Source organism: Ovis aries, chromosome 18, assembly GCF_016772045.2.
Source record: "Ovis aries strain OAR_USU_Benz2616 breed Rambouillet chromosome 18, ARS-UI_Ramb_v3.0, whole genome shotgun sequence".
In the NCBI taxonomy this organism is placed as follows: Eukaryota; Metazoa; Chordata; class Mammalia; order Artiodactyla; family Bovidae; genus Ovis; species Ovis aries.
The window spans coordinates 46,282,700-46,310,219 of NC_056071.1; positions in this window are offsets into that span (position 1 = coordinate 46,282,700).

Genomic DNA, 27,520 nt, shown 5'->3' on the forward strand with positions numbered 1-27,520 from the left:
TAACATCTAAATAAGATGTAGTCAGGAAAGTATGATCAGAAAAGACTATGGAAAAAGTAGAGTTTGAGCTGCACTTTAGTGGCGTCTGCACAATTTAAGAGCCAGGACTGTAAAAAAAGTGTCTAGGTAACACGAATCAGCTATTTCAGCTGAGCAAAACAATGGTTCCTGCCCAGCTACAAAACAAGAGGAAATTTAGTGCTAAAAATGAGTTTATAGCTAAGAGATATGTATGAATTAATTAAACCAAGATACTTGGTTTAAGAATATGCAGAAAGTTCTAAAATAAATTAGCAATTCACAATCTGAGAATTTCTGACAACTAGAGGAATCACTGAAAAATTGCAAGCAACCTATGAATGGAATTTGAGTCCAGGCAATAGATTTAATAAATAATATCACCGGAAAATATTAACCACTGTCTTTCAAAAGCTGTTGTGAGTGGTAAAGAATATATCCACTTAATAGCACTAGTGAACTGAAAGAATAACTACTGAAATGTCACGTCACTTCTTTGCTTTACTCGGATTAAAGAAACCATGTATACATATGTACTAGACTACCTTTCCATTTTTGTCTATGTTTTTAGTTAATATATTATGACTGTATTTTTATGTGAACAAATAAATATCCAAGTTATAAACTGGTATTGGTATTTTATTCTGTTCTATAATTAATTTAAGCACTCCCCTACTGTGTAAGATTTAAGTTGTTCTATATTAAAAATGATGCTATTAACAAACATTTTTGCTATAGCTAAATATTACATACATCCTTAAATTTTTTAGGCTAAATCTCTACATATGAAATCACTAAGTCAAAAGTATGCACTTTTAAGGATTTCAATATATCCGTATATTGAATATGTATAGTCAATATATGTATGGGGCTTCCCTGGTGGCTCAGCTGGTTAAGAATTGGCCGGCAATGCGGGAGACCTGGGTTTGATCCCTGGGTTGGGAAGATCCCCTGGAGAAGGGAAAGGCTAACCACTCTAGTATTCTGGCCTGGAGAATTCCATGGACTGTATAGTCCATGGGGTCGCGAAGAATAGGACACGACTGAGCAATTTTCACTTCACTATGTGTATATATTGAATATATACATATATATATCATATTTAAATATGCTAAGTTGTCTTCTTAATGATTTTATCATTATGTGCTCCTTCCAGTAGGTTATAAGATCACTAATTTTCTTGCTAATATGCAACAATATTATATATTACAAAGAGGATATTCATAGTCAAATAGGTTAGAAACTTCTAAGATACAGCCATATGGCATGTGAAGTACACATGGAATCAAAACGCATGTAAGTGTCTTGTGGATGCTTTTCAGGTTCGCAGACAGATCTACAACAGCTACCAAGAACTGTGTAGTGTTTCCTATCATCAACCATTCATACGCTTTTCTAAGAGATAGTCATCCTGTCAAAGGTTCTTTTCTGTAACTTCAGGGAATTACAACCCAAGATAAGCTGAAAAAGGAATGAAGACAGTAAGAAAAATCCTGGTTTCCCAATATGCAGAAACATGTGAGAAAGACTTTCCCTTGAAGAGGATCTTGTTACTTCGACAAAGTAGGGAATGAGAACAATGAAAATGTGATCTCTGTGAATGATGTGGGGTTTCCCTGATAGCTCAGCTGGTAAAGAATCCACCTGCAATGCAGGAGACATGGGTTCGATCCCTGGGTCAGGAAGATTCTCTGGAGGAGGGCATGGCAACCGACTCCAGTATTCTTGCCTGGAAAGTCCCATGGACAGAAGAGCCTGGTGGGCTACAGTCTGTGGTAGCATCTATCCAATTCATCCAGAAAAAGAAGAAAGTAATAGAAATCCAATTTTTACCAGTTTGGGAAAATTAGAAAATGTGCCTTCTATACACACATTTACTGTTTGTTTGGGTTTTTTGTGTGTGTGTGCATGGCAGGAAAAGAAACTGATTTTCTGGATCTGATTACAGTGATTAAAAAAGTAAAAAAGCTTTTCCTCTATTAGAGTTCTTTAAGTGATATCTATTCCATTTGGGGACGACTGGAAACAATCCTTTGAAAAAAGAAATGTAGGGTTCAGGAGCCTGTAGGAGTAGTTTCTATCAATTATACTTTGAGATCTCTGACTACCCACACATTTCAATAGCATTCATTCACTTATGCCTTCAAAACAAGAATAGGAAATCTTCTTTCTAAGAAAGAGAAAACGATGATGTAAACAGTCAGAGGAGACATTGAGATTTCAAAAACTTGAAGTCCTTCAGAGTACTTAGATTCTATTTAGTTCTATTCCTATGTCTTCATCGTTGATTTGGTAGTTGATTCTGTTTTCCCTCAAATATCCTGTCATCCTATGCTGATGCTGCCTTGTTTATTACAGCTCTAGTCTACCCTACAAATTCACAAAGTTTGATCAGTATCTGGTTGTGTGTTTTTTTTTTTTTTTTTGGACACCAGAAAAAGGAAGAAAAAAAATTCCAGGCAAGGATCCAAAGTCACACTATCCAAATAAACCTCCAAAGACACTGACCCTAGGAAAGGATTTGCCATTCTAAACCATTATTGAATTCTATCAAGGGTATGAGCAAATCAGGAGAGCAAGGGGGTTGAAACTAAGGCTCAAGGAAGAAGATGTGAACTAGTTAAAACTCAGCAAGTGTTATCTGGGCTTGAAAGTAACAGAGCAGCTAAGGGGATTTATGGGAATTAACAACAGAGTGAGATGTAAGAAAGAAAAATATCAATAAAACTCCTTAGAATGAAATAATCTAGACAGATAACAGAAGTTGCTGCCCTAAAATACCACTTACCAACAAATATGACATGAAATACAAACACGCATTGTTTAGAAGATTTCCCATCAGAATGAAGTTGATGCCAAACCTGTGCAGTACAGAGAGGTTGACAGCTGAGCTCTGTTGGGAAACTAGGAGGAAAACCACATGGCTGTTTTTCTACAAAATTTACAGAAAATCTCCAAAGATGGTACAGAGAATTCCCCATGGCTCTTACCAAGCTGACATCTTATATTCTCAGAGTATATTTTTCAATTCTAAGAAACCAACATTGATTAACTAAACTTGATAATTTATTCAGAGTTTGCTAGTTTTCCCCTAAAATCCTTTCTTTTCCAGGGTCCCATCAAGAATACCACATTGCACTTGGTCATCACGCCTCCTTAGACTCCTCCTGGCTGTGACAGTTTCTCAGAATTTCCTCGTCCTTGATGACCTTGACAGTTTTGAAGAGCATTGGTTAGGTTTTTCCTTTTATTTTTTTTTTTCTGAATGTCCCTAATTTAGGTTTGTTTGCAGTTTTTCTAATGGTTAGACCAGGGTCAGGGTTTTTGGTGAACAATATCCAGAGAAGTGAAACAGCATTCTCAGAACACTCATTTACTTTATTTAAAAGATAAAATTAATAGATTGCCCTAAGGCTTTTGAAAACATTTTCCCTATGATTCCACCTCCTAATTAACTGAAAACCTAAATAATAATAAAATGACATCACAAGGATGCCATGACCTTTTCCATCAAGAACCGGAACCTTGAAGTTGTGACTTTTCCTTAGCCATGATATTCTCTTTCTGAAGGGCAAATATATTGATACCATTCAGTGTATAAGTCAAAACTCAGCTATGTGAGTACAGCTGAAAGAAAGTAAGTTTATAATGACTGGATGATACAGCAGACATCACCATGGCCGACCTCCTAGCATCCACTGCCAATCCTCCTTGCCCACCTCCTACCTTAAGGTCAAAAGGCTAGCTGCTCACCTTCCCAGCCCCCCTTGTATTTGACCCAGAGCTGGCCTACAAGGTGAGGTGAAGGTAAAGGTGAAGATGAAGGTGAAGTCGCTCAGTCGTGTCCGACTCTGCGACCCGTGGACTGTAGCCCACCAAGCTCCTCTGTCCATGGGATTCTCCAGGCAAGAATACTGGAGTGAGTTGCCATTTCCTTCTCCAGGGGATCTTCCTGACCCAGGGATCGAACCTAGGTCTCCCACATTGCAGGCAGACGCTTTAACCTCTGCACCCCCAGGGAAGCCCCTGGTGAGGGCTAAGTGTTTGGTGGGGGCAGGGGGCTCTAGGGGGATACTTCTTCTTTGATAGAGGGAGAGGGACACGGTAGGAAATCTTTCTCACCTGTTCTGATGTGGATGTGTGAAGATGAAATGCTAAGGGGTGTTTCAGCCATGAGGCAGCAAGTCAAAGGATAAAAAGCCAAATGCTGAGAATGGAAGAACAGAGGACAAAAACAGCCTGACTTCCAGAAAACACTACAGAGCCACAGAACCAACCCTAGGACTGCTAGGGGAACTAGTAAAAGTCTCGTTGTTTGTTGGGTTTGAAGCTCAAAGCATCCTTACTGATACATACAGCAATATTTGACATCCCTCATGATAACTCAGAGGGGATAAGTTGGCAACCCAGAGACATGTTTTATGTTCTTTACACACTGTTAAAAATGTAGTTACTCTCTCTTTAAAAATCAGTTGATTTCACAAGGGAAAAAAAACCCTCACTTCTGCTGAAAAAATCAGCAGACCTGTCAGCACTTGGCCCACAAGTCACCTGGAAATGGTCAGCGGCCACTTTCAGTTGAGACCTGTGTTCCATCAGCACAGTCCCCACCCTGGTCAGCTTCATCTATTTACATTATCTCTCTGAAACTTGTAGCATCAGTGAAAAACCCTTCACAGCTGGGTCTCCTCTAGGGAAAGATTTCTGGATGCCCCTTTTGATTTTTTTTTTTTCCAGTTTTGCCTAAGAGGAGTGGCCCTTAAGTTTGGAAGAATATGTTCAAGGAAAATCATAGAAATAGGGCTCTGACAAACTTTGCAACCTCTTGGTAATACCACACCTTCTTTTCTTCTCTCTCTTTCCTCCTCACCCACTGGCTTTCCACAGCACTACTGAGGAAAAATGAGTTAAGATTAGCTTTCCAACTAACACATCCCAGATGCTTTATTTAGCCTGGAAGTTCCTACAGTGAGTCAGGAAGAAACTTAAACCTCTCATACATCTGTTTCCCCTCCATAGAAACACACCTAAATTACCCTTTGGATAAAGCCTACCAAGGTTTTATCAGCGCCACATTCTGAGTTTGTAGTTCAAGGATCCTAACTAAAGAAATGCAATGCATGCCCCATGAACCACTCTCCTATGCTGAATGCACACATATGACCCATGGATCACTGCTTGTCGCAGCTACCAAAGAATGGCACAGGGGAAATCCCTTTCCAGAAAAATGGACTCAGCCATCAGTGGCATTTGCATGATTGGAAAGGTAAATATGATGTTTGCTTAGATAAGGCAACTCGATAGGAGAAAAACAAAGTTTGTCATTACTTCTGTAGAGGGTCAGCATGAGGCTTCACCGGAGAAAGAGTTGAGATTTGCCTCAAGATTTCAGAACCACCACCTTCAAGGTCATCCCCTGCCCTAACCAGTAGTCTCACTACAACAAACCTAGGAATAATATGCCCCTCTGTGCATCACCTGTGGAAGTCCCAAGCACAGTGCCACAGGAAATATGGATAAGTGAGGTAGGCTGGAAATCAGTGCATCAGCAAGCATTGTGTGGATGGTGGAATCTGAAGTATGTGACCCCAGGTCTTGTTCGAAGGGGCACTGCCAAACGTTTTACTCCTATCGAGTTGCCTTATCTAAGCAAACATTGTATTTACCTTTCCAATCATGCAAATGCCACTGATGGCTGAGTCCATTTCTCTGGAAAGGGATTTCCCCTCTGCCATTCTTTTGTAGCTGCGACAAGCAGTAATCCACGGGTCAGCTGTGTGTAGCTTCATTCCTAGCAGGTCTGGGAGCTTGGTTGTAATTTAAAATAACTGTAACAAGTTTCTAGGCTCACCTGATTTTCTGATGACAAATATTTATAACCTTAGCCATCTAACCTGATGTGTGGTGCATTGTAAGAAACAGAGAGGGAAAAGGCAGGACTTTGATACAAAATTATCTCTTGAGTGTACAACAGCAGCCATTAAACAGGTTGCTTCATTATTTTGGTTCAAATGTCAGTATTCAATGTTTTCAAAAGTGTGTTAGTCGTTCAGTCGTGTCTGACTCCTTGTGACCCCATGGACTGTAGCCCACCAGGCTCCTCTCTTCATGGAATTCTCCTGGAAGGAATACTAGAGTGGGTTGCCATTCCCTTCTCCAGGGGATCTTCCCAACCCAGGGATCGAACCCAGATCTCAACTAGATCTCCTGCATTGCAAGCAGATTCTTTACCACCTGAGCTACCAAGGAAATCCCTTGCTATGTTTTATTTAATTTTATTCTGCTTTTAATGACTAATAATTAAAAAGAATCAATTCCTACTTTTAGTGCAAATATTTTTTGTAAGGATTCCATATTTTCAATACAGTGTCTGGAAATTACAACATAGGGCAGGTTGCCCTGAAGTGGATCATAAGAATAATGTTATAATGAGGAGGAAGATATGCCATCCAATGAATCTTAGTAATAACAAAACATTTATAGTGATAAACAAAACAAAATACTACTATATGCATTTTTATGGTAAAATTATACTTCCAGTCACTTAAATTGGGCATAAAAGTAATATACAAAGGTTTTATATATATACATATATATGACAATCATCAAAAGAGCTTCAATATATTTTAATCTATATATATTTACCTAAACAAATAAACCATATCATAAAACTGACCTAATATAAAATATCTATATTAAACATTAATTAATAATTCAATATTTTTGTTTAACTTCTTAGCATTTAGAAGAGATTTGGGAGAGATATAATTTGAATAACTTATAAATCATCTCAAGCAATATCTGTCACAAAGGTATGAATTTATACATTGTTTTTCCTTTGAAAATTTTCCATTTAGTTAGTGGAGATATTTTCCATTATTTTCCACCTCATTGCTTTCTTAAAGGACTGCATGGCTGTGGAGTTCCTGAATATTTTCCTTATTGTTATATTTCCTGTTATTAATAATGATGATGATGCAAATAACTTTCATTCTATGTCCTTGGTTTGGGTTTTCAGAAGACTTTCAGGAAAAAAAAAAACCTTTAAAAATCTGCAGGTAATCCCAACATTTAAAAAAACATGCAAAACTATTTAGTAGAAATGTATTTTTATAAGCTGAAGCTTTAAGAATGTTACTTATCACAGACTGATTCAGGGGGAATGCAAGATGTATTTGTATATGCTCAGTCACTAAGTCATGTCCAACTCTCTGCGATCCAATGGTCTGTAGCCCGCCAGGCTTCTCTGTTCATGGGATTTTTCAGGCAAGAATACTAGAGTGGGTTGCCATTTCCTTCTGCAGGGGATCTTCCTGACCCGGGGATCAGACCGGCATCTGCTGCATTGGCAGGCGGATTCTTTACCCTCTGAGCCACCTGGGAAGCCACTAGATGTATTTAGTTGAATGCAAAAATATGAAAACAGGAGCAGTTGATAATAGTTTCACTTTTATAACAACTTCAGCATCTAATTTGTTCCTGTGTTTCTGTGACACATTCCAGCTGCATAGTATTATGAAAATACAATATGTAGGGACGTAAACGCCAATAGTTAAAGTGATAGATTATAATTTCAGGATTTTTAAAATTGTAGTTATCCAAAATAAAGAAGGCTGAGCACTGAAGAACTGATGATTTCAAATTGTGGTGTTGGAGAAGACTCTTGAGAATCCCTTGGACTGCAAGGAGATCGAATCAGTTAATCCTAATGGAAATCAATGCTGAATATTCATTAGAAGAACTGATGTTAATCTGAAGCTCCAATACTTTGGCCACCTAATGTGAAGAGCTGAACTCACTGAAAAAGGCCCTGATGCTGGAAAAGATTGAAGGCAAAAGGAGAAGGGAGCTTCAGAAGATGAGATGGTTAGATAGCATCACCAACTCAATGGACATGAATTTGAGCAAACTCTGGGAGATACTGAAGGACAGGGAAGCCTGACATGGTACAGTCCATGGGATTGCAGAGTCAGAGCTGACTTAGTGACTGAACAACAACAAAAAGCTTGAAGGAAGACTAATAAGAATCTTTTTGTTAAAAATAATTTAAAATAGATAATAAATCAAATTTAAGTTATAATAAGCACTTATATGGGATTTCCTAGTAGCTTAGCTGGTGAAGAATCCACCTCCAATGCAGGAGACCTGGGTTTGATTCCTGGGTTGGGAAGATCCCCTGGAGGAGGGCATGGCAAACCACCCTAGGATTCTTGCCTGGAGAATCCCCATGGACAGAGGAGCCTGGTGGGCTACAGTCCATGGGGTTGCAAAGAGTCAGACACGACTGAGCAATTAAGCACAACACAACCACTTATATATTAATTGACATATTGCAAATAATACTACACACGTGTATTCCTATATTCAGTGAGGTATTATGACTACACCACATGAGAGCTTGCATACTGTAAACATCAACCAAGCAAAGGCTGGTGTTTTGCCCATTTCATGCATACTATGGCAGTGTATTTTCTTTATTATTACACAGAAATTGCAGAGCTGGAAAATGCCTTTATTTATTAGTTATATCTAATACCTAGCACAGAGCTAGACCATAATAGGCATTCTTGTTGAATGAAATGAATAAAGTTATTAAAGCTTTGATGAGACCTCTCAGAGCATTTCATGAATGTGATAATCCACCACACCAATTACAAGTCATTGTAAAATTGTAAAAAATACCAAGAACCAGGGTAAAATTAATAAAACATTACGTAGAGTTAAAATGCATAATGCATACATGTTTGCATAAATTTGTTGTCTGTTACAACCTTGCAAAAAGGGACACAAGTGGTGAAAATGGCCATTAACTCAGCTGCACCAAGAGATTAACTTGCAATGCATGAAGGAGCAGATGAAAGAATTTCTTGTCTTTCACTTACATTGTGGGTTTAATAGGATTTTTGTGCTCTAACCTGAATCATTAATAGAAAAATATGCATTCAATAAATGTTTTAGGATGGTTCTGTTGATTAGTAACATTGTTTATGTGTGAAAATGTGCTGATGAGAATCAAAGAAGGGATTTACACATATGTTTTTGCAACTAAGCCTATTTGTAACTTGAGAAATTTCCTTACCAACCTGAGTTTTGTAGCTACTTTAAAATATTGCTCCACAGAACTAAATTATTTCACATTTGTTTAAAGTTTTTGAGTTTTACTATTAATAATTTTGATTATGGCAATGAGTTAAAAAGCTAATGAACACTAGTTAATAATCATGGATTTAAAACGATGTTAAATGCCAAAAATTTTATCCACACATTAAATGCTGTCTCATTTAGACCTACAAATTGCCTCGTTATTACTGTCATTTCACAAATTAGGAAATGGAGGTTCAGGGAAATGAAGCCATTTTTCAAGGTCGCAATGCCGTTCAGTGGGTAAGCCATGATTTAGACCCAGAGGTGATCACTCCAAGACACTGCCATTTCACTTTGCAACTTCCCCACAAAGGCAAACAAAGATTATGAAATGAGAACATTGTGACACTTTGATCTAATGATTATCTTCTAGGTAATGTCTCTGGAGGGTCTTAAAATATGGCTTGGAACTGAGACACTGAGGGGGCTTCCCTGCTCTTCAATCCTCCAAACAGGACATGATAGCCTCTATGTGTTCTCTATATTCTCTGAATTTACCTTTAATATATTATACTTTGTTCTCTATTAGACTATGAGTAATTTAAAGGTAGAAATATGGTGTCATTTATCTTTATAATGCAAATGCTTAGCCCAAGCCTATCAACATGCAATGCAATGCTTGCTTGATGTTTAATAACTGAAATGAATGAATGAATGAAAAGTCAGAAATCATTTATCTTAATTCTAAATCACTCCCTGCCTGAACAAACACGATAAAATGCAGAAAACCTGAGTCACTTATTATTTAGTCTTTTAAAAGACACCAAATTTTGCTGCTGTTTCTTCCCTGTAGATCACTGATTACCTTTGTCTAAGGATTTCAGGAAAACTAGTACAATAAGTACATTGGGAAAAAAATCTCAGAAAAAAAGGTAAGTTATTATGGTTCTTATTTCATGCAAATAGTTTTCTTAAGTTTTTAATTTATTAAAATATGGATGGTTTATTCCTTCTGGATAAAAAAGCAACAATAACTAAAACAATTCAATTATTCTCAGGATCACACAAACATATTTTCATTTTTTTTTCAGTAATTTAAAACCATCACCATGTAATGTATTTAAATGAAAGGAAATTCTTTTAGTAATGTAAGAAGATATTCCTTCTGCTTCCCAGGTAGCTCAAACAGTAAAGAATCTACCTGCAATGCGGGAGACCTGGGTTCTATCCCTGGGTCAGGAAGATGCCCTGGAGAAGGGAATGGTAACCCACTCCAGTACTCGTGCCTGGAGAATCCCCATGGACAGAGGAGTCTTGCGGGCTACAGTCCATGAGGTCACAAAGAGTCAGACACGACTGAGCGACTAACACAAAATTAAAACCTTTTGCCAAAACATTACTAATCAGTTTCTCACCATGTGCAAGTGCAATAAAAGTCACAAAAATAAAAACACTTTTGAACAACAGAGCTATAAAAATACAGTGTTATTTTAGATGGCTAGTTTTCTGAACTCTTCTTCCCTTACACTATTCATCTATCTCCCACCTACAGAATTTTACTAATGGCTCTTTTTAGATTTTGTTAATTGTGAGCCTCAGTAGAAAGTGACCCTTTTCATTCTAGATTTGTGCTAAGAAAGTGCTATTTAAAGATGCTCAACCTAAACTTTTCACCTTGTATCCCCCAGGAATGCGGGAACATAAAGATACACAGAATACAACATCCACCTACATATTTTTTTACTTCGTGGTCTTTGAAATATGTTAAGAACATACTCAAGTATAAAGAATTTAATTAAATTGGAATATTTAATTAAAATCAAATTTATTAGGTACTTATTTTTATTCTAATCGCTTATGAAATACAATACCAATCATTTTTATGATAGTTAATGTACCCTTTGGTTGATCTATTTCAAGTACAGCTGTGTGAGAATTTCCCAGGGAAATTGTAAACCAAGAGCATCTTCCAATACTGTAATGGGAAGAATCATTTTCTAAAGAGCAACATGATGTGAGTGAGGGAAAGCACTGATCTCAAAAGAAGTCAGGACATTTGTGTTCCGCTCTTGGGTCTCTTATAAACTAGTTACATACCCTTGAATAAGTCATTTAAGTACTCCTGACCTTGGCTTATTGACCTATGAAATGATGGTATGAGGCCTGATAAGTTCTAAGATTCCTTCCCAATGTACAATTCAGTTAAAAAAATCAAGATTCAGAAAATATTTAAATTTATATAAGAAACTGGATGTTAACTAAACTTATTGGGGTAATTATTTTATAATATATATGTCAAATCATTATACTGTATATTTTTTCTTTTTTTAGTTTATTTATTTTTAATTGAAGGATAATTGCTTTACAATATTGCATTGGCCTCTGCCATATATCAGAATCATTACACTGTATACTTTAGAATTATACAGTGCTATATGTCAATTACATCTCAATAAAACTATGAAAAAACATACAGAAAATAATAAATACATGTACCATAAAGGGATTATCCTTATGAATATAACTTCTCATTCTGTATAGGTTAAGAACTGATTAAAAAGAGATCTGTTTAGTAAGACTTAAGCTTTAAAGTTATAAAAACTAATATTTGTAAAGACCATAAAATTAAAGTCTTTTATTATTTATTTAAAATGTAAAGCCATTTATCCACTTAATAAAAAGTAGTTTAGTCAATGAGTGTGATAATTAAGACGCTCTACTCAATGATGGTACATGGTTCAACTCTGTGGTTTTAATATAACTTTTCTTAACATTGGACAACATTTTCAGAATTTTCTTTGCATTACTGTAGCAACTAGGCTGACATGGAAAACTACCTCTCCCATCTCATGTATGCATAAACCTAGATCAATTTAAGCATATCCCCATTTCTACACATTTTAAAAATATGTAAACTAATAGCATATACATGCAAAAGAATAAAGTTGGACTTCTACCTCATAGCATATACAAAAATTAACTAAAAATGGTCCATGTACCTAAGTATGAGAGTTGACACCTTAAAATCTTAGACAAAAATGCAGGATCAAAACTTCCATAACTCTGCTGCTGCTGCTGCTGCTAAGTCGCTTTATGCCAGAGTCCAGCCCCCGCAGGATCCAGGGGAACCCGAAGGAGAAATGGCGTCGGTGAATGATTTAGAGAGAAATAAGGAAAGAATGTTGTAGATAAGAAAATAGAGGAGAGAAAGAAAGAAAGAAAAAGACATGGGGTGACCAAGCTTCTTGGAGCAAGGACTGTTACTTTATTTTCAAAAGGGACTTTTATACCTTAATTTGTACATAGAGGGAAATGAAAGATACAAGGTCATACAGAGTCAGCCCAAACATTCCAGCAGTTTTGCCCTTATCGAAACCAGGATTTTTTTTCTGCCTATCTTTCTCACAAACGATGTTGTGTACATTATCTTCTGGCCTTGGAGGCCTGTGAACATTTTATGACCCTCTTTTGATAAAGGCTGTTCAACCAGAAAACTTATTTTCCCTCAAAGTGTTTTTTCTTTATATTTCTAATCTATGTCAGCCTTAGAAAATGCTAAACAGTGTTACATTTCTCACAGAGCAAAGATGCAGTGAGTTACAAGAAAGAACCAATTAGCTCAAAGGTCTGATGTAGTTAATCTCAAGGCTACACTTGTTTTTCTTACATTCCAACTATGTTAACTAATGTACTCCCAGGTGCACAGTGGATAAGAGATATGGGAACTTAGCAACAGGCATTGGTCCAATAATGAAATCCTACACCAGCACTACTCAAATAACTTTTAACTCTTTGAAAGGCTCTATGTTTTAGGCTTCCCGTGCCTCTCACAGTTGGGAGGCTGTGAATAATCACATGTGTAGCTGCAAGAGTCTGGATAAACCTGCCAAGCAAGCTAGAATGCTAACAGAAGGGGTTTGATTTGAAATATTCCTCTCATGTCCAGGAGACTTATGAGCTAGAGCCCTAAGTTGATTTTTCCAGAGAAAGGTGGTCAGGGATAGCCCCCTATATGTCAGGAGAGCTGGTGAAAGGCACAAAATAGTAAGACAGACAGATTCTGGTTTTGGGGTAGATGCTCGAGCAGGTCCGGGGGCGGGGGGTGTTCCTCGAGGCCTGAAGCCTTGCTTATCAGATCTCTTCCACATGACCTTGTCATGGGTGGGATCTCCACGCTGGCTCCTGGCAGCTTTAGTTGTGTCCGACTCTCAGAGACCCCATGGACAGCAGCACCAGGCTTCCCTGTCCACAGAATTCTCTAGACAAGAGTACTTGAGTGGGTTGCCATTTCCTTCTCCATTCATAACTCTAGATTAGGCAACAATTTCTCAGATATCATACCAAAAGCATAAGTAACAAAGGAGAAAATAGATAAATTGGAATTCATATTAAAAACGTTGGTGCTTCAAAGGATACCATCAAGAAAGTGAAAAGATAACCAAGAGAATTGGAGATATATTTTCAAATTATGTATCTAATTAAGATTCTTTTTATCCAGAAAATATAAAGAACTACTCATGACTTAACAATAAAAAGAAAAATTATGCAATTAAGAAGGGCAAATGATTTGAACAGACATTGTTCCAAGGAACATAAACAAATGAGCAACTGGCACAAGAAATTATGCTCAAAACTCAATCACTGGAGAAATCGAAAACAAAACTACAGTGAAATATCACTTCACACCCGCGCACGCGCACACACACACACACCAGCATGACTATAAGCACAAGGACAACAATAAGTACTGAGCACTGAGAAAATGGAAACCTCACACATTACAAATACAAATTTAACACTGTGGGAGCCACTTACAGGAAACAGTTTGGCAATTTCTCCAAATAGTGAACACAGACTTTCCTCATAACAAAGCAGTTCTACTCTTTGATACAGCCAAAAGAAGCGAAAACATACATCCACATGAAAACTTGTCCACTAATGTTTACAGCAGCAGTGTTTAGGTAGTCAAAAAATGCAAACAACCCACCTGCCCATTGCCTGGTAAATTGTATGAACAAAAAGTAGCATATTTACACAATGGAATGTACTTTGACATTGAGTTCCGTTCAGTCGCTCAGTCCTGCCCGACTCTTTGTGACCCCATGGGCTGCAGCACACCAGGTTTCCCTGTCCATCACGAACTTCCGGAATTTACTCAAACTCACGTCCATCGAGTTGGTGATGCCATCCAAACATCTCATCCTCTGTCATCCCCTTCTCATACCCTCAATCTTTCCCAGCTTCAGTGTCCTTTCCAATGAATCAGTTCTTCACTTCAGGTGGCCAAAGTATCAAAGTTGCAGCTTCAGCATCAGTCCTTCCAATGAATATTCAGGACTGATTTCCTTTAGGATGGACTGGTTGGATCTCCTTGCTATCCAAGGGGCTCTCAAAAGTCCTCTCCAACACCACAGTTCAAAAGCATCAGTTCTTCGGTGCTCAGCTTTCTTTATAGTCCAACTCTCACATCCATACACGACTACTGGAAAAACCATAGCTTTGACTAGAAGGACCTTTTGCTGGCAAAGTAATGTCTCTGCTTTTTAATATGATGTCTAGGTTGGTCATAACTTTCCTTCCAAGGAGTAAGTGTCTTTTAATTTCATGGCTGCAGTCACCATCTGCAGTGATTTTGGGGCCCCAAAAAATAAAAAAAATAAAGTCTCTCACTGTTTCCATTGTTTCCCCATCGATTTGCCATGAAATGATGGGACCAGATGATCTTAGTTTTCTGAATGTTGAGCTTTAAGCCAACTTTTGCACTCTCCTCTTTCACTTTCATCAAGAGGCTTTTTAGTTCTTCACTTTCTGCCATAAGGGTGGTGTCATCTGCGTATCTGAGTTTATTGATATTTCTCCTGGCATTCTTGATTCCAGCTTGTGTTTCTTCCAGCCCAGCATTTCTCATGATGTACTCTGCATATACGGTAAATAAGCAGGGTGACAATTTGAAGCCAATCTGAAACCAAATGAAACAATTTGGAACCAGTCTGTTGTTCCATGTCCAGTTCTAACTGTTGCTTCCTGACCTGCATACAAATTTCTCAGGAGTCAGGTCAGGTGGTCTGGTATTCCCATCTCTTTCAGAATTTTCCACAGTTTATTGTGATCCACACAGTCAAAGGCTTTGGCATAGTCAATAAAGCAGAAGTAGATATTTTTCTGGAACTCTTACTTTTTCGATGATCCAGCAGATGTTGGCAATTTATCTCTGGTTCCTCTGTCTTTTCTAAAACCAGCTTGAACATCTGAAAGTTTATGGTTCACATATTTTTAAAGCCTGGCTTGGAAAATTTTGAGCATTACTTTGCTAGCATGTGAGATGAATGCAATTTTTCAGTAGTTTGAACATTCTTTGGCATTGCCTTTCTTTGGGATTGGAATGAAAACTGACCTTTTCCAGTCCTGTGGCCACTGCTGAGTTTTCAAATTTGCTGGTATATTGAGTGCAGCACTTCCACAGCATCATCTTTTAGGATTTGAAATAGCTCAACTGGAATTCCTTCACCTCCACCAGCTTTGTTCATAGTGATGATTCCTAAGGTCCACTTGACTTCACATTCCAGGATGTCTGGCTCTAGGTGAGTGATCACACCATTGTGATTATCTGGGCCTTGAAAATCTTTTTTGTATAGTTCTTCTGTGTATTCTTGCCACCTCTTCTTAGTATCTCCTGCTTCTGTTAGGTCCATACCATTTCTGTCCTTTATTGTGCCCATCTTTGCATGAAATTTCCCTTGGTATATCTAATTTTCTTGAATATTAGGAAATTCAAAATAAGGTAGAATTAAATATTAGACAGGGCTTCAGGTACTACAGGTGGTACCAGTAGTAAAGTACTCTCCTGCCAATGCAGGAGACCTAAGAGTCTCGTGCTCCATCCCTGCTCAGGAAGATCCCCTGGAGGAGGGCATGGCAACCCACTCCAATATTCTTGCCTGGAGAATCTTATGGAGAGAGGAGCCTGGCGGGCTACAGTCCATAGGGTCACAAAGAGTCAGACATGACAGAAAAGACTTAGCACACACACACGCACATACTAGACAGCAATAACCCAGAATATAGATCAGTGCTAAAGTAATCCAAAGCCATCATATTGTTCAAGAAACAGTTAAAAATACTGATTATCTTTACATCTTGTTTAATTTAAATATATATGGATATATATTTAAATTTTAAGAAATTTTTTCAACAAAATAGGAATAGAATGTATAATTTTTAAACTCAGAGGAGGAAAAATACAATAGAGACATATATTCATCCAGAATTGGAAATAAAAAAGGTTAAGAACAGGTAGATATGGTTAAGAACAGGTAATATGATAGAAAACATGAAATAAGTTAGAATAAGTGTGTTAAGTGCAGGTCACTCAGTCGTGTCCAACTCTTTGTGATCCCACGTACTGTCGCCCCCTAGGCTCCTCTGTCCATTGAATTCTCCAGGCAAGAATACTGGAATGGGCAGCCATTCCCTTCTCCAGGAGATCTCCCTTACCCAGGGATCGAACCCAGGTCTCCTGCATTGCAGGCAGATAAATTCCTTACCATCTGAGTCACCAGGGAAGCCCAAAGTTAGAATGCTGCTGCTAAGTCGCTTCAGTCGTGTCCAACTCTGTGTGACCCCATAGACGGCAGCCTACCAGGCTTCCCTGTCTCTGGGATTCTCCAGGCAAGAACACTGGAATGGGTTTTCATTTCCTTCTCCATTGCATGAAAGTGAAAAGTGAAAGGGAAGTCGCTCAGTCGTGTCCGATTCTTAACGACCCCATGGACTGCAGCCTACCAGGCTCCTCCATCCATGGGATTTTCCAGGCAAGAGTACTGGAGTGCGGTGCCATTGCTTCTCCAAAAGTTAGAATAAATTAGTCCAAATATTTTAGCAGTTGCAAGAAGTGCTTTAAATTTATCTATTAAAAAACAGAAAATATTAGTATGGATTTTATAATTTAGCACCATATCCTTAAAAGAGATACAATAAATTCAAATAAAAGTCATAAATGTATTGAAATAAAATAATACAATAATGAGTACTAACCAGAGTTGTATTAATATTAAAACTAGACAAAATCAAATTTTAAATTAATTACAAAAGTAAGAAGTAATACCATGAAATTACACAGTGATAAAAGAAACATCAAACAGAGTGTCAGAAATACAACAAACATATTTATTTACACAAAAAACCTTGGCCTCAATATACAGAAAGCAAAAATAACAGAATTGGAAAAACTAAATCCACAATTAGAATAAGGTGCTTTAGTATACCTTTCTCCAGAACCAAGAGATGAACTAGATCAAACAAACAAAACCTAGGATATAGAAAATTTGGATAATCTCAATATTTAGCCCCTATTTAACAAACTACTCAACTCTGCCCTTGTAGTGCTAAAGCTGTCACAGACATTACATAATAAATAGTATGCCTGCATTCCAATAAAACTTTCTTTATGAACATTGAAATTTGAATTCCATATCATTAACACATGTTTTAAAACATTATTCTGCTTCTGATTTTTTAACCACTTAAAAATGTAAATAATATTCTTAGCTTATACTATGTACAATAATAGCCATGAACAGAATCTGGCCCGCTAGCTGCAGTTTGCCTGTAGAACACCACACATTAATTCTTACAAATCCAAATACAATACAGTTGTTTTTCATTAAAATATATTATTTCTGTTAGCACAGAACTAGTTTATCATTGTTATTTTGAAATGAGATTCTTTTAATTTGTGAGTTTAACACAATAAATATTAGTAGATAAAACTGACATTAAAAAAAACTCTTTAGGGCTCTGAGTATTATTTAAGTTTGACAACTAGAGTACAAATACACTGTTTTTTGTAATAATGGAAAAAAGTGGAAAAGCCCTAAATGTTCAGTATGGTAATAAATTAGAGTAGATTTATCCAAAATCACTGCAGATGGAGACTGCAGCCATGAAATGAAAAGATGCTTACTCCTTGGAAGGGAAGTTATGACCAACCTAGACAGCATATTAAAAAGCAGAGACATCACTTTGTCAACAAAGGTCCATCTAGTCAAGGCTATGGTTTTCCAGTGGTCATGTATGGATGTGAGTTGGACTATAAAGAAAGCTGACAACCGAAGAATTGATGCATTTGAACTATGGTGTTGGAGAAGACTCTTGAGAGTCCCTTGGACTGCAAGGAGATCCAACCAGTCCATCCTAAAGGAGACCAGTCCTGGGTGTTATTGGAAGGACTGATGTTGAAGCTGAAACTCTAATACTTTGGCCACCTGATGTGAAGAGCTGACTTATTGGAAGACTCTGATGCTGGGAAAGATCGAGGGCAGGAGAAGGGGACAACAGAGGATGAGATGGTTGGATGGCATCACCAACTAAATGGACATTGGTTTTGGTGGACTCCAGGAGTTGGTGATGGACAGGGAGGCCTGGCATGCTGCGGTTCATGGGTCACAAAGAGTCGGACACAACTGAGCGACAGAGCTGATTGACTGTTTAATAAGTAATAGTTGTTGAATAAACAAGACTACTGGAAACATAAATATATCTCAATACATATTTGACATATAATAAAATACTTTATAGTTATTTTGGCATTGATTTTTTAAAAATATAGGTAAATGCTATCTGTTTCAAAGATATATGCCACTATATATGCTATTTGCATAAAATATATATTTATTTTCATAATATAAATATGAAAAGTAAGCCAGAAATGTACTCACAAAATTCTTCATACTGGTTGGTTGTAGAGACAGAATGATAAACCTAGAAAGTAAGAATAAAGTGGATTTCAACTCCTTACTGAAAATATATAATACACATGACAAATTTGATCAAATGCTAACATCTGTTAATTTGCTGTTCTATATGGTGAGTACACAGGCAAATTTATCCCTTTCTCTAATGAGGATAAATCGCCAATGCAAATCATGCATTAAAGTCACAAATGAACTACAAATACCATTTAAAAATTGTAAAACTTGAACAAGGGAGAGGAAGGAGGGCCTGAAGATTCATTTAGTACAGGAGTAACTCTGAGGTGTGTGACTATTCATAGCCTTCTCCAAATGCGTTGTTAGTAAAAACATAAGATACAGCCAAATGATGGGAGATGCAGGTCTTTGAGACACAGTCAATTTCACAAGGTGAGACACTTCAACTGATGGAGGAAAATGCCATTATTATCATTATTATGTTTCCAGATGCTCCTGTATGTGGCTCATTCATGCTGTCCAGCCATTCTGGTATCCCAGGACTATGGAAAGTCATCAGGTTTTCAATGATGTCAGGGTCTGACAAAACACTTAATTTCTATGCCTTACATTCCTTTTCTACAGATGTGACAGCTGGACCACAAAGAAGGCTAAGCATTAGAGAATTGATGCTTTTGAATTGTGATGCTGGAGGAGACTACTGGGCACATATCCTGAGGAAACCATAATTGTAAAAGATACAAGTACCCCAGTGTTCACTGCAACACTGTTTATAATAGCTAGGACATGGAAGCAACCTAGATGCCCATGAGCTGATGAATGGATAGTAAGTTATGGTTACATATACACAATGGAATATTACTCATCTGTAAAAAGGAACACATTTGAGTCAGTTCTAATGAGGTGGATGAACCTAGAGCCTATTACACAGAGTGAAGTAAGTCAGAAAGAGTAAGACAAATACCATATATTAATGTATATATATGGAATCTAGAAAGAGTACCGATGATCCTAAGTACAGGGACGCAAAGAAAACATAGACATAAAGAACGGACTTTTGGACACAGTGAAGGAGAGAGTGAAATGATTTGAGAGAATAGCATTGAAACATATACATTATCATATGTAAAACAGATAACCACTGGGAGTTTGATGTATGATGCAGGGAACCCAAAGCTGGTCCTCTGTGACAAACTGGAGGGCTGGGGTGGGGAGGGAGGGGATACATGTATGCCTATGACTGATGCTGATGGCAGAGGCCATCACAATACTGTAATTATCCTCCAATTAAAATATATAAATAAATTAAAAAAATTTTTAAATTTGATTAAGTAATTCTACTTCCAGACATCTGTCCTAAGGAGAGATTCAGAATTGTGAATCAAAATATATGTACAACCCAGTGTTTCCAATTTTTCACTATTACAAATATTTCCATTTGTTAACAATAGAATATGATTAAATGAAGTGCAGTTCATACAAATAATGAAGTTTCATGCAGACATTTAAAATTATGCTTTCAAATAGTTTAAATGACATGACAATATATAATTAAAATATTAAGACAAACAAAGCAATACACAAACACAGTGCTTACCCAATTTGTTGAATACAGGTATAGTGCAGAAAAGTAATGCAACAAAATGTAAAAGCTTATTTGTGTTTTTAAATATTTTATTATATAGCTAGTTCATATTTGTTTAGTAATAAGAAGAAAACTAAGATCATGGCATCTGGTCCCATCAGTTCATGGCAAATAGATGCGAAAACAGTGGAAACAGTGTCAGACTTTATTTTGGGGGCTCCAAAATCACTGCAGATGGTGATTGCAGCCATGAAATTAAGAGACACTCCTTGGAAGGAAAGTTATGATCAACCTAGATAGCATATTCAAAAGCAGAGACATTACTTTGCCAGCAAAGGTCCATCTAGTCAAGGCTATGGTTTTTCCAGTAGTCAAGTATGGATGTGAGAGTTGGACTGTGAAGAAAGCTGAGCGCCAAAGAACTGATGCTTTTGAACTGTGGTGTTGGAGAAGACTCTTGAGAGTCCCTTGGACTACAAGGAGATACAACCAGTCCATTCTAAAGAAGATCAGTCCTGGGTGTTCTTTGGAAGGAATGATGCTAAAGCTGAAACTCTAGTACTTTGGCCACCTCATGTGAAGAGTTGACTCATTGGAAAAGACTCTGATGCTAGGAGGGATTGGGGGCAGGAGGAGAAGGGGGCGACAGAGGATGAGATGGCTGGATGGCATCACCGACTCGATGGATGTGAGTTTGAGTGAACTCTAGGATTTGGTGATGGACAGGGAGGCCTGGTGTGCTGCAATTCATGGGATCACAAAGAGTCGGACATGACTGAATGACTGAACTGAACTTAAGAAGAAAACATAGGAAAGCTACAAACACATACAAACACACACACACATACATACATACATATATGTATGTATATCAGTGAGCGTTAATTTGGGCTTCCCTTGTGGCTCAGCTGGTAAAGAATCCATCTGCAACATAGAAGACCTAGGTTTGATCCCTGGGTTGGGAAGATCCCCTGGAGAAGAGAATGGCAACCCAGTCTAGTATTCTGGTCTGGAGAATGTGGGTGGGCCTCATCTAAACAGTTGAAGGTTTGCATAGAACAAAAAAGTTGTCCTTGCTCCAAGTAAGACAGAACTTGTCCTATTTAACTGTCTTCAGGATGGAACTGCAACATCAAGCTAGAACTGGTATTTTCCTGCCTTCAGACCTGAACTGAAACATGAGCTCTTCCTGAGCCTCAAGAATGCCAGACTTTGGACTAGAACTACACCATTAGTTCTCTTAAGTCTGCAGCTTGCCAACTGCGTATCTTGGGCCTTGTTGTTGTTGTTATTCCATTACTAAGTTGTGTCTAACTTTTGCCACCCCATGGACTGCAGCGCACCAGGCCTCCATGTCCCTCACTATCTCTTGGGCCTTGTAGGCACCTATAACCTCATGAGCCAACTCTTTAAAATATATAGATAGATATTATTTATCCTTACCTCTGTTGTTAGGTTCCATATATAATAGCCAGTGTTTTATCTTTTTTGGCATAAATTCTTTCCATAAATGTTAAACTTCTAGTTATGTCAAATCACAGACCCCTACTACAGTTCCTGTTTCCTTCCACTGTCTGAAGAGATCATTTTCTTTTATTTTGTTTTGGTCTGGTTACTGGATATACTATATGGGATGGGGGAGTCCTCTCTATCTTAAACAGTATTTCTAAGTTACATCTCTAGAGAGTCCCAAGTCAGTAACCCTAGAGCTAAAGGCCTCTCCCAGGATGAATGTTTGCTTTATGGGTTTAGGCACCTTGAGATTAAGTTGGGTTTAAATTAACCACATGATGTTTGTGGTTCGTATTTGTCAGTTTGTTTTACAGTTATCCAGTAGAATAATGGTGTCCTCTGGTCCATGCTATGGGGTGTCATGGGAATCTATACCTTGTAAGGATCAAGGTCTTTATAGCAATAGAGGCATGGGCAGCAGCAAAAGGGACGTTTTAAGGCATTTATGAGTCCTAGTGAGGACTCATAATTTAGGAGTCTCTGAATTTAGGAAAATAGACCTGTGCATGCCACATGGTGACTATTCTTTCTCATACAGCAATCAACATGGCTCTTGCATGGCCTAGGGTGTCAACCCCTGCTTGAGACATGCAACCAATGGTCATAGAGAATGAGTTGCTCCCCTGAGTTTAGAGTCAGCCATAGCTTATGCTGGAAATGAGACACAGAGAGGTCCAGGTTAAAAGCCACAACCCAGGGCCAGTTTAAGGACCTCAAACCCCATACTCCTGTTTCTTATTACTGAAACTTCTGACTTGATTAGTTAAATCTGTAAGAGATGTCTGGTAGGACTCAGCAAATACATCAAAACACAACACAACTCAAAATCAACAAAACGGTACACAGCAACACAACCAAAACTACATGCTCTCCAGTAAGCAGTTGAGGCAATTAACAAGTCTTAATTAAGCAAGAGAAAGCAGGCTTCCCAGCTGGCACCATGGTAAAGAATCCACCTGCATTTGCAGAAGACACAACACAGTTCAATTCCCGGGTTAGGAAGATCCTCTAGCATAGGAAATGGCAACCTACTCTAGTACTCTCACCTGGAGAATTCCACGGACAGAGGAGCCCGGTGGGTTACAGTCCATGGAGTTGGATACGACTGAGCACGTACCTTTACCTTTTAGCTTTAAGCAAGAGAAGACCCTCAGGTCTCACAATGCCAACTGTTTGTAGTTGCCCTGCAGAGGGTAGGATCAATTACCTACCTAAAATTTGTTCAGATATCAAAAGACTGATGATGCTACATGTGCAGTAAGAGGGCATGAAAAGATTTATTATTCACATCAAAGGGTTTCTGGGGAGAGCAAGGCAGGCCCCAGGGCCAGTCCAAAATGACTTGAGTGAAGAAAGGCACAAGTGTTCTGCTTTTTACTGTGTTTAGAGAGTGGGGCCTGGGTCAGGGTGCCTGAACACAGGGTTCACAGGGCTTGGACTTTGGCTCCAGGAGAAGGAACGCTTGGGGTTTGTTATCAGCTTGCCCAGATATGACCCAAGAGGGGAGTCGCAGTCTTTACCATTTTTCTTTTTGTTCCATCACTGTTAGATTTTGGTATCAGTGTTGTAAAAAATGAATAAAGATGATCTTGGAAGTTTCTATTGCAGCATTATTTAACAAGTATGTGAACTATTTATACAAAAAGATCTCATAGAGCTCTTAAAGACCTGTTAGAGCTAGTTCTCTGACAACTTAATTTTTCCTATGGTTATTGATACTCTTTGACTTCTGTTTCCACTTAGGTCAATTTTTATTATGTTAAATATTCCAGAGTATTCTATTTAGGTTACTGATATTTTTGAAAAATAATGTAAAATTTCCTTTCTATTACTTTTTACTTTCTAAGTTTCTTTTTGTGTTTGTGGGTGAAAGTACTTCAGATTCAAAATATTGAGTTAATCATAACCTAATTTCATGGTGTATTACAGTTATTGGCCCATTCCTTTAATTTATTGATTTATTTAATCCATTGCATTCACTCACTTCCTTCTCATTTCTCTCTCTCTCGTAGGAAAATGTTTGATGTATATCCTTCCTATGCGTATATTATTGTGGGTCTTCTTTTGTTATATGCATGTACTTTAATTTATATAATAGCATCATTCTGTAGATAACATTCTGAGAATTACTTTTGAACTCAGCCTGACATTTTTAAGGGGCTTATCAGGTGGTGCTAGTGGTAAAGTAACTGCCTGCCAATGCCTGAGACATAAGAGACATGGGTTCAATCCCTGGGTAGAGATGATTCCCCTGGAGGAAGGCATGGCAACCCACTCCAGTATTCTTGCCTGGAGGATCCCATGGACAGAGAAGTCTGGCAGGCTACAGTCCATAGGGTCACAAACAGCTGGACGTAACTGAAGCGACTTAGCATGCATCCATGCACTACATTTTTTTTTTAATTTAATTTTAAAATCTTTAATTCTTACATGCGTTTTGGGAACGCATGCACTACATTTTTAAAGATATTCATATTTCTGGACATCTATCCATTGCTCCTGAATGCTGCATAATAGCCTATAATGTACCTGTACATTATGCTGCTACCGATCCATTCCCCTAGTGATGGACAACGACCTGGCCTCTAGCTCCTTATCACAAATAAGACTTTGATAAAGACTCTACTACATGCCCCATCATGGGCCTGTGTGAGAATGTCCCTATGATGCGTAACCAGGAAATAGGCTGCTAAGGCCTACAGTAACATCTACTCATCTGACTAAGTATCCCCAAATGCTTTTCTAGATCAAGTGTAGCAGTGTAAGATAACTAAAGGAGGAAAATAATTACTCCTTGTGGAAAAAAAGGGTTTTGATTACAAAAATAATAAGCATAAAGTTAACCTTAAAAATGCATCCCAATATACATTGCTGCTAAGTCACTTCAGTCATGTCCGACTCTGTGCAACCCCATGGACGGCAGCCCACCAGGCTCCCCCGTTCCTGGGATTCTCCAGGCAAGAACACTGGAGTGGGTTGCCATTTCCTTCTCCAATGCATGAAAGTGAAAAGTGAAAGTGAAGTCGCTCAGTCGTGTCCGACCCTCAGTGACCCCATGGAGCCTACCAGGCTCCTCCATCCATGGGATTTTCCAGGCAGGAGTACTGGAGTGGGGTGCCATTGCCTTCTCCTCCAATATACATTAGGTGCAGACAAACAATGTTTGATTCTACTTATACGAGTCAAATTCAGAGTTAAAAAGTACATTGGTAGATGCCAGAGGGCAGAAGGGGGTGGGCTGGGGAGTGAGAATGGGGACTTAGCATTGAATGGGGATAGAGTTTCTATTTAGGAAAATGAAAAAATTGGGAGATGGATGATGGTGAGAATTGTACAACAATGTGAATAGAATTAGTGCCACTGAACTGTACAGTTAAAGATGGTTAAAATAAGTATGTTTTATATTATGTGACTTTTACCACAACAAAAAAACAGTAAACAATACATATTTTCCTAAAAAAATAATAATAAATTCTTCAAAGTAATGGAAGTAAAATACTAATGAGAAGGGCACACCTTCCTTACTCAATCATTCATTCACCACACATTTAATAAGAACTTATCAGTGTCATGAGTAAGACAGCATGTGTGAGGTTACAGAGATGTCCAGACAGTTTCTAGTCTAAAGGTACTTAGAGTCAAGTAGAGGCTATAGACATGAAACCTACTGTAATAGCTGTTAGCATATATATTTGCATAAGATTTATAAGTTGGAACATCAAAAAAGATGTTACCATTTCTATAAGTCATCAAGGAGAAGGTCAGACAATGGTAGGCAATGAAAGACATGGAGGCAATTTCCATGCACAAAGACTGGCACAGGATAGAGAATGAAACTGCATGGTACATTCAGGATCTGCAAGAAACTAAATGCAGCTGGAGCATAGGACAGAAATGAGAGATGAGACTGGAACATTAGGAAATAACAAATAATGACTGGATAGTCTTGTAAGTGCTAAAGAATTTGAATGTGAGCTGACTTATGCTATAGGAAAATCTCTGATATCACCGGGAAGTATATATTAACATAACCATGGAAATAAGTCTTATACACACACATAAACATATACATACATAGTTGTGCTCAACGGTTTGAATGAAATTGCACATTATATAAAATGTAATACTTAATAAATGGTTGTATACAGAAGACAAAATATAGTAGAAATAATTTTGTAGAGGCAAGAAGACTCTGAAAAGACGTTTAGATTATAATATTTTAACTTGTATTTGTACCTTAAACTGCTTCAGTCTATCCTCATAAACTTAATTTGCACTATACTCTTGTATTTGTTCACATGTAGCTTTGATAGTTTGTCTTGTTCAAAAGTTTTACTACGCTAATTAGACTGTCATCTCTTGAAGAAGTTTACAATAACTATTAATTAAATCTTAAAATTAAAAGTGTAATGTATATATAAAGTAGCTCTGATAATCTTCTTTGTTTTATATCCATAAATATCTGGTTGGGAGTAATTACATATGGGCTATTAAAATAGTGACATTAATCAGGCACTGAGAATCCTAAGAATCTCATCTGATTAAGTCAGATCTATCCAGGACAATCTTCTTTTTGATTAACTCGAGTCAACTGATTTAGGACCTTAACCAAATCTGAAAAATCCTTTCATGTTTTCCATATTCTATTGGCTAGAAGTAAATCACAAGTTCTGTGTATACTCAAGGGGAGGAAATTATGCAAGAATATGACTCACTGGAGATTAGGGTATATCTACTGCCCATTCCTTTGTTCAATGAATATTTTTTGAGTGCCCATTCTGTCCCAGGTGATTGAGGCAGAACAAATCCTTGATCACACATAGATTATGTTGAGTTATAGGAGATAAATAAAGGGTAAATAAATATACATATACATTTATATAATATTTATCCTATATGTATTTATATCATATTTATATGTTTATATAATATATTATCAAGATGCAATACATGCTATGAAGGAAGTATAGTAAGACAAGAAAGGATGGGAGTATATATAAAGTTGGGCCACATATTCCAATGAAAGATGTTTTGATTGAGTTCAGACCTAAAGGGAGATTCACTTTTTCCAATCACAATTACACTTAAAGCATGATGAAGTTGTATGTCTGCTCCTTTCATTACTATCCCTAGTTGGTAGTTATGACTCCAAACCAAGAAAAGACCCATTGAAAGCATGTCTTCCTTCTAAAGACAGAGGACTGAGAAATAAAAACTGGTCTCAGTCTCTAGAACTCTGCTTGACTAGGCTGACCATACAAGTATATTTTGGGGTAAGCATTATCTCAAAATAAGAATTACCCACTTCTCCTTGGGAATAGAGGAAGAAAAGGAATGTAATCACAAACAAGCTGACATTCAGGAAAGGATTTCCATCCCTAGAAAATAAGGTCCAGTTGGAGTATCTTGATACTCCTTTTCCTTTGAGAGTATCATGAGAATAAAGTTTGAGATAATCCTGGAGTAAAAACTCAAAGTAACAACAGAAACAATTCAACAGAAAAAATTTTAAATTACTGTAATGGTAGTCATTTATCTTTCAATATTCAGCAATATTGGTATGAAACTGTAAGACCCATGAGTTGTAAATAATGTCAGTCTTTATTAGATGAGT